Raw genomic sequence first — 9,272 nt, 5'->3', positions numbered from 1 at the left:
TGCCTCTGTAATATCTCATGCTGTCTGGCTACTTCTAACTTAAAGGTCATCTCATAACCGCGGTTTGGAGTGGACAATCATATAGTCCTTGGGCATATGAACTGACTGGAATATGATGAGTTCTATAAATCAACCTCTCAGAGATTCATTTTCCTCAGTGTAAATTGGGTAGAATAACAGTACACAATGTCATAGGGTTATATAAAGATTAACTGAACCCAGCCAGATAAAGATTGCATGATAAAGAAAGGATATGGGGATTGATTTTTATTCACATCAGTTTAATATCTAATTGATGTATCTTTCTCATTTTTTCCTCATTTCAATTTCATTGAATTCTTTGTAAACTAAGGATATCAGTCACATACTACATTTACTGCCATTATTTTTTTCTACTGTGTTTCTCATCTTTTGCTTTTGTTATGATGTCATTAGAGGATTTAAAAATACATAACTGGATATAACAACTTTGTTTCTGATATATTGTTTCTGATGTGGTTTTACTTAAAAGCTTTTGCCTAATTTAAGATTAAAAATTTGGGAAATAAGGAGAGTGAGATATTATATATTCAGTATATTCAATAGCTATAAAATAGCACAAATAGAGGTGGGAAAATCTTTTAGGATGAAATTAAGGTTTTATATGAGAAGATTATGGTCTAATATGTGATGGTAGTATTGATCATGAAGAAAAGAATAATTTAAAAAAATATATTTAAGATAACTAATAAGACTGTGTGCTTATGATGTAGGCCAAGAAAATAGTGACTAGTTCAAACTGAGTAGTTTGTGACCTGTATCAATTCACTTAACCTTACTAGATCTTAAGTTTTCATATGTATAGTATAAAAATGTTGGATTCAATTATCTGAAGCCCATTCTATGTCTGAAATAGTATACCTGAGGAAAAAAGTGTCTGGAGACTCAAACTGATAAATGCTATGCCTGTCTATTAAAAACAAAAACTAAATGTAAACAAATGAGCAGACATACACCAAAAGAAGTGCACATAATAAATAATAGAGCATTACTTAATTGAAGACAGCTGTCCAGAATACAGATAAAATTATAATAGAAAGAATTACAAGTCTGAGCAGCCAAATATATATGCTCATACCACCTACAATGGATAGTAAATAATTAGTTCGGTAAGAAGCAGCATATCTTGTTAGTCAAAAGCTTTTAATCTTAGCTATACCTGTGGACAGCTTGAAATGAAAAGTCCAAGACCTGAGGTTTCTAAGGGGTGAATTACCTTCATTATTATGGTGCCCAGGAGTTGGTTTCTCCAGAAGCATACAGAATTTCTGAAAATTTTTAAATTAGAGCTCCCCAGTAAATGACAGACAGTCCTATTCAGCAAGCAGTGGTGAACAGTATATCAAAAAACATGATGCAAATTTATTCCCCTGATTTAATACCGAGATCTATTCATCTGTCCTTAATTCTCTATTTTATCCTCTAAAGATTGTTTATTTTCAATAGGTATATTGGAATGAGATGCTAAATTAACCCAGCTCCATCATTTGCTTTCCCCTAACTTTCAAATAATAATTTTATAGATGATTTTAGAAAGGTTTACCCATAGATATTCTAGTGAAACTAAACATGCATGAAAGCAGACAAGAGACATTTTCTAAAAATAAAATTAGCCTATCAATGCCTTCATAAAATGAGAGCTACTTCCTTTTATTTTGTACTGTGATTAATAAGAGTATAGGTTATAAGCTGGAACCATGAAAGGTAACATTTTGTTTCCTTTTCATGTGCAGAAGATTATGCTACATACTTTACATGCATTATCATTTAACTCACACAACAATTCAGTGAAACACTAGGTAAGATTTTTAATATCGATTTAAAGGTGGTGGAATCATTTGTATAATGGAGCAGATGAACTCCAGAGTAACAATTTTTATAAGTTCATGGGAGCATGATAGCTCTCAATAATTCAATTAATTATAAAGCAAAACAGAAAATTTCCGCAAAATGCTTTTATTCTTCTTTTCAACAGTGCTTTCTCTTAGTATAACTGCAAACTTGTGTCAACCTTGAAGTAAACCTGAGCAAATGTCATGTTTGTCAAATAAAAAAGAATTTATATTAATACCAAATACCCAAATTGTTCCACTTTTAAAATATCCATTTAATTGTGATCAAATAACTATTTTCTTCAGGGAAAAAGTTGAAGTCTCTGTTTATAATTGGCAAAGTCATTTTTATTCTTGTATTTCTTTAAAAATATTCAGATGAATGTTGTTAATCTTTTGACATTTGAAGATTTATTTTTCAAGCATCTTACTAGGTTTCATGAAGAAATAAAATGCAGATATATATATATATATATATATCTAAGGAAAGCATATTTTCAATGAAAAAATAAAGTCTAAAATGCACCTAGTAAAAATTTACACATTATGATAAGAAACTGCTAAAGAATATTATCTAAGCACATGACTAATGAAAGGTACTAAATGGAAATACAAAAGTAAACATTTTGTTTATCCTCAGTATGCATAATTTGGAGTAATCTATATAAAAAGTAGGGTATATTTTTTTATTAGAGATTACCTCTTTTTATTGCTTTGTATTTTTTCATGCAGCTATTTCATTTTCCCTAAATACTATAATTTCCTTATTGCAGTACCCATAACTTATAAAAATTCTAAGTGACAGAAACCTGTATGGAAGGATGCATTACAAGCATTCTCTGAAATGCAAAAATTTAAAAGTCAATATATAAAATATGTAAAATAAAAGAATGGTATAAAATATCATTTTTAGTTGTATTAATCCATTTTATTGTGAAAACAATAGACTTGGGACACATGTATAGCAATAAGTATATAATACTGTATTCTTTTAAAATTTAATGTCAACCTATACACTGAGTACCATAAGAGATTAATAATAAATACTTCAGTTGAAAACAAAAAATTACTGTTTATGACCTTTAATATGATCTGTATTCAAATACTATAATAAGAACATATTATTTAAAATTCTACATTACTGCTTTCCAGTAGATGTATAATGTGAGTCACATAGCAATTTAGATTTTCTACTAGCTGTATTAGAAGAGTTAATGAAATTTAATAGTGTGGTTTATTTTAACCCAATATATCCCAAATGCTATCATTTTAATATTTAGTCAACATGAAATATTAATGAGATATTTTTGTGGAGGCTGAATACTAGGTCTTAAATCCAATGAATATTTAAAATATATTTTGTACATCTTAGTGCATCTTAGTTCAGTCTGCCACATCAAGAGCTCCATAGTCACATGACCAGTGGATACCACAAAAGACAGTGTAGTTCTAGAAAATAGTTTGCAGAACCAAAAAGCCCTTATTTGTTTTTTCTTGCATATAGGAATATTATCAATATTAATATTTCTCCTTAAAATTGTTTTACATTTATTTTTCTTTATCATTAAGATTTACTTTAGTAGCTTGAGTTTAACAAAAATATTCTGAGAATGACATTAAATATAAAATAAATAAGATTTTTATTCTCTTAGAGAGGTGATAAGGTGAGAGAAAATAGATTTTGAAAGAGAAGAGTTTGATGATAGAACTGGAGGATGATACAGAAGTGCAATTTGCTATTTATATTTTCAGGATTATTCAATATTACTTCAGACAAATATGGATGAAGGAATATTATAGGGATATCATTCGTACATTTTATATTCAAGGAGAGTGTAGCCTAAAAGATAACTTTTAAATTCTTTCATAAAGAAATTACTTAGTAGGAATCAAATTTGTATTTTATTATCATTATTATTAATCACTGTATCATATAACTTAAAATCGGACTAATGCTCATATGGCCTAATTGGTTTTTAGTCAGTGTGTCTATTCAGTTTGTTCAGACTTTCAAATCAATTTGTTGAGACTTATAGTTTGACTAAGATCTAAAGTTAATTGAACCAACTTGATAAATTTATATTTTTCCTTTTAATAGATAGGGACAGCATTTATCATTCTGAGTCCCAGAGACTATTTTTTTCAAATTCTTATAGAATCTCCAACATGGAATGGATTTTACAGATAACTGAATCCAACACTTTCATATTATAGATAAGAAAACAGATGCAGAGAGGTTAAGTGACTTGCCAACTAATTAGTGACTCAGTTTGACCTAGCCACTATTACCTGACTGATAGCCTAGTGTACCACTTTACTCATATTCCCTGCAAAATATTCAATAACACACAATGAATTGTGTAATCTTTTAAACACTCTACTTACATGATCTGTAGAGGAAATTTTCTAATACACACATTAATATTTTTCTGGGTTACTCTATTTTACCCTATTACTCTCTCTGTCATATCTTGATTAAAGTATGGCTTGTTCATATAATTGATAAATTCATTTTTAAATAAGAACAGAAGTGATCTGTAAGGAAAGAACTTTTAATTAAAAACTTGACAATGAGATATCTAAAAATGAAAGGCCCTTGTTAGAGTAAGTGGAAAAAATGTTTGATTGCAGTGTAATACTTCTTTCTCTCACATCCCACCATCACCACTCTTCTGGCATGGATTCTGGAAGTCATGAGGCCATATATATGTAGAGACACAGAAGTACATACTATTGCGAATCAATGAGTGTATTGTGTTGTGAGTGGGCCTGCTATTTTCTGGGAGGTATATGATATTTTGAAAGTAATTTACCCATTTGTTCTTTGTTTTAGCTAAGGTTATATCTTTGAGTTATCTAGGTTTTTATATTCCTTTCCTCATTTAACAAACATTTATTAAGATTCACTATAGCACTATGTGCTGCTATACAAAGTTACGTGATCCTGAAGCTGATATTCTAGCTACCAAAATGGAAAAGAAATTACTAAATATAGAATTATCTGTACAGCAATAGTAAGGGTTAGAGAGTGGAGGAAATGCCTAATAAATAGTTTAATGAGGGCTTCTGAAAAAGCAGATGCACAAAGGAAGTGAGGGAGCATGACATTTGAATTATAGGGGAAGATTGGTTAGTACAGAACGGGCAAACAGGAAGAACAAGATTTGTATCCTGCTTAGGGACCAGGTTTTCCTGCTCAAAGAAGGACAAGAAGGCCAGTGGGGCAGAAATACATTGAGTGTGCAGGAAACTGATGGGATTTTAGGTCAGAGACACAGTAATATTTAAGAGCTCAGATATCACGTGATCTCATTTCCATTTTAAAAGAATTCCTCTGGCCCAATATGGAGATTTACCTAGGAGACGGCAAGAGAGGAAGCAGGAAGTTTAGATGGTGTGCTAATGATCTAGTGCAGATTAGAGAAGACAGTAGCTTGGCTACGGTAGCATCTGTGGTGGCTATAAGAAGTGGTTAGGTTTGGGATATATTTAAGATGTTAAAGGTGTCTCGCAAGTTATGGCCTGAGGAGACAGGAGGCCAGTGTTACTCCATTAAGAATGGAATTACATGTAGTACGTTGTGTTCAGGAAAAAAAGAAGTTAAGATTGAGCCTTTGAATGTTTAGACATACAAGTGGAGATAAAATGTAGGTAGTTAGGTATACAAATTTGAAGTTCAAAAAAGAAATTAAGGATTTAAAGTGTAGAGTGTTAGTAAAATAATTTCTAAAGACATGGAGAGGATGGTAAGACTTAAAAGAGGATATATATGTGTGTGTGTATATATATATATATATATATATATATATATATATATATATATATATATAGAGAGAGAGAGAGAGAGAGAGAGAGAGAGAGAGAGAAGGGAAAGATTGAAAATTAAATCAGCTCAATTCAATTTAGACCAGTTTACTTCAATACTTACATGTCAGAAAGAGAAGAAACAGCAAGATATTAAGAAATGTTCACTGTGGTAGGCAGCAAATCAGGAGATACTTCTGTCTTGAAGACAAAGTGAAATAAAGTATGTAATGAATGGTGTTTAAACAATTCTTACAGGTTCCGTATGATGAAGTCTCATCATTGACTACTTGATTTGATCATATGGGTATACATAAAACCTGACTGGATTATCTAAGAAGAGTACAGGATATGAAGAAATAGAGACAGTGAAAATAACAATCATTTAGAAATTTTGCTCCCAACTGGAAAATAAATCTATGAGGAATAATTAGAGGAATTACCATGTTAAAGATATATAGTTTTAAAGTCAAGAAATACATAGCATATTTATGCCGATAAAGATACATTTTCAGGCAAACATTTATTGAACACATAGCATGTGGTGCTACTCACTTTTCTATGCACTTAGGATAAAATACTTAACAAAAAAATAAAAGTCTTTTCTCTCTGAGACCTTATGTTCTAGTGAGAAGAGGCATAGATATATACAGACATATGACTTTTCACATGACGGTGAATGCTTTATAAACAAAGGTAAGTCAGAGGTAAAGGGAATTTGGAGAAGAAGGAAGGACTATTGTATAGATGATACCCAATGAAGGCAAGGGACTTACTGCACAAAGAAAAGAGCATCTGCAGTGAGCTGAGGACGGAGGGGAACAGTTGTTTGGTGAGTTCAAGGAACAGCAAGGAGGTAGATCAGAGAGCAAGGAGGAAGAGTGGGAGAAGTTCAGGCCATGGACACATGAGGGCGTAGATCACAGAGGGCCTGTAGGAAATAGCTCAAAGTTTGAAGTTAAAGCCAGTGAAATGGAGCTCTTGGGGTATTGAGTAGAGGAGTGACATGAACCAATTTATATTTAAAAGGATCATTCTGGCTTCTGTGTTGAGAAGAGACTAGAAAGGGATGGAAACAGAAGCCTGAAGATCAGTTAGAATGGAAAAGTCCAGGTAAAATATCATGGTTCCTTTGAATAGGATAGCAACAATGAAGGTGGTGAAAAATCACCATACTTCAGACATATTTTAGGAAATGCCTGTCTGATTTACTAGGAAATTTTGTGTGCTTTTGATATTTAATATAGTAGGGGAAACTATGGAAGTATTTTTGACATATGATGTTGGAATTGTTACTAAAATGCAACTAGCTATGTTGAGTAGAGAATTATAAGTGAGAATAAGAATAGTGCCAGAATTGTAAATTTGGGTGTCATTTATTTTACATGATGTTAAAATGCTCTGATACCCCATATATATACCATCCATGAGATTTATATCATAGCAAGATAGGTTCTAGATAGGAAAGCAATTTGATCAGCATAAAACTTCAGCTTATTTATACTTTTTTTTTAAAGAAGGTTTTAATATTTGTTTGCTTTTTGGCTACAGGAAGCATGAATAATCACTTCACCAATTTTATTTGTTTTTGCTTCCCTAGTTAAGTAGGAGTCATGATAGTCCAACCTTGGTCCCATTAGAGAAAACTTCCCAGAGAAAATAACTATAAAATCCTCAGGGTTTGGGGGCTACTTGGAAGGCACTGAAAAGTAAGCAAAATGAGAAACTGAGCCAGAAATGGTAGTTAAAAGAGCAAGTACTGGATGAGTTTCCATTTGCACATGTCTGTCCTGAGAACAAGCCTCAGTTTGCCAGTGCTAGGCAGTTAATCTTTGATAGAAAACCCACTGTCTTGATGTTCTGAAGGTCTTTGGGATGTGGGTGAGGACAATCACAAATGGTAGAAAATTTGGGACAATATCTGTAAAGGGACAACCCTAGAGAAAGGTAGGCCCGAATTCTGTCTATAAACTGATACCCAATCTATGTATATGGAGCATGGGAATAATCTTCAAGCTGTTAAGATAAAAAGAATCAATTGATATTTGAGGTCTTTGTTCAGCAAACATGAAGCAGGATTAATACAAAGACAATGTCACCTAGACACATTTGGCTGAAATCCAAATAGAAATAGAAAACTTGTCAAGTGGTCAGGAAGAAATAAAAGGCGTATCTCATACAGTGATGATTGGTATACTGAATCCTCATCAGACACAATCGATGCCAGAAAACAATGACAAACATACTGAAAACATTGCAAGAATGTAAAAACAACTGTCATACCAATATTTTATACAGACATACCTTGTTTTATTGCATTTGTTCTACTGTGCTTTGCAGATAGTGCATTTTTTTTTTTACAGTTTGAAGGTTTGATGGCAACCCTGCATTGAGTAAGTCTATAGGTACCATTTTCCTAACAGCATTTCTTCATATCATGTGTCTGTGTCTCATTTTTAGTAATTCTCACAATATTTCAAACATATTGTATTATATTTGTTATGATGATCTGTGATCAGTGGTCTTTGATAGTTCTATGGTAACTGTTATGGGGCACCATGAATCACATCTGTATGACAGCAAACTTAATTTATAAATATCGCATGTGTTCTTCTTGCTCCACCAGCCATTACCCCATTTCTTTCTCTCTTCTCAGGCTCCCTATTTTCTGAGACAGCTATATTGAAATTAAGCTAATTAATAACTGTATAGAAACCTGTAAGTGTTCAAATGAAAGGAGGAGGTGCATGTCTCACTTACAATAAGCTAGAAATAATTATGCCTAAAGAGAAGGCATGTCTAAAGCCAAGATAGCCCAAAATCTATTAAACAGCTTTGCATGCTACAGAGAAGCCATTCATAAAAGGAATAGTCAGTTAATGCAGCAAACATGATTGTTGTCTTATTTATTTATTTTTTTTTTCAGGACCAACGATCACTAGCTGCCCAAGTACCAAAAAATTATGCTTCTGAAATCTCTTGATGTCGATTCCGCACGAAGAGCATACGAGCTGCCCCACGTGTGCCACTCACGACAGAAGCCCTTTTTTTGATTGTTGTCTTATTTTAAGAAATTGCCTAGCCACCCCAACCTTCAGCAAGCACCAATCTGGTCAATCAGCAGCCATCAACACTGAGACAAGACCTTCCACCAGGAAAAAGGTTATAACTCCCTGAAAGCTCAGATGATGATTGACAATTTTTTGCAATAAATATTTTTAAATTAAGGTATATATATGGTTTTTAGACATAATTCTATTGTGTACTTACTAGACTTCAGTACAGTGTAAACACAACTTTTTATGTACTAGGAATCTAAATCATTTGACTTGCTTCTGGCAATATTCACTTTATTGCAGTGGTCTGGAACCAAACCCATAATATCTCTGAGGTATCCTATATTCAGCAAAGCTATTCCTCAAGAATAGTCAACAACATTTTCTGACAAAATAAACTAAAAGAATTTGTCTCTAGCAGATTTGCACTACCAGAAATGTTAAAGAAATCCTTTAAGGTGAAGCAAAATAAAACCAAATGAAAACTCAGATCAAAAAGAAATGAAGTGCATCAGAAATTTAAAATATTTGGCTAAATACA

General features: G+C 32.3%; 1 pseudogene; it reads right to left on the bottom strand.

Moving 5' to 3' along the window:
• Positions 1 to 8,598: 8,598 nt before the first annotated feature.
• Positions 8,599 to 8,724, bottom strand: LOC118970702 (U11 spliceosomal RNA; annotated as a pseudogene).
• Between the last annotated feature and the right edge of the window lie 548 nt (positions 8,725 to 9,272).

The sequence above is a fragment of the Manis javanica genome, chromosome 12, assembly GCF_040802235.1.
Source record: "Manis javanica isolate MJ-LG chromosome 12, MJ_LKY, whole genome shotgun sequence".
NCBI classification, from domain to species: Eukaryota; Metazoa; Chordata; class Mammalia; order Pholidota; family Manidae; genus Manis; species Manis javanica.
Note: the sequence above shows the minus strand (reverse complement) of the source record. Positions and strands in the feature narration are given on the sequence as shown.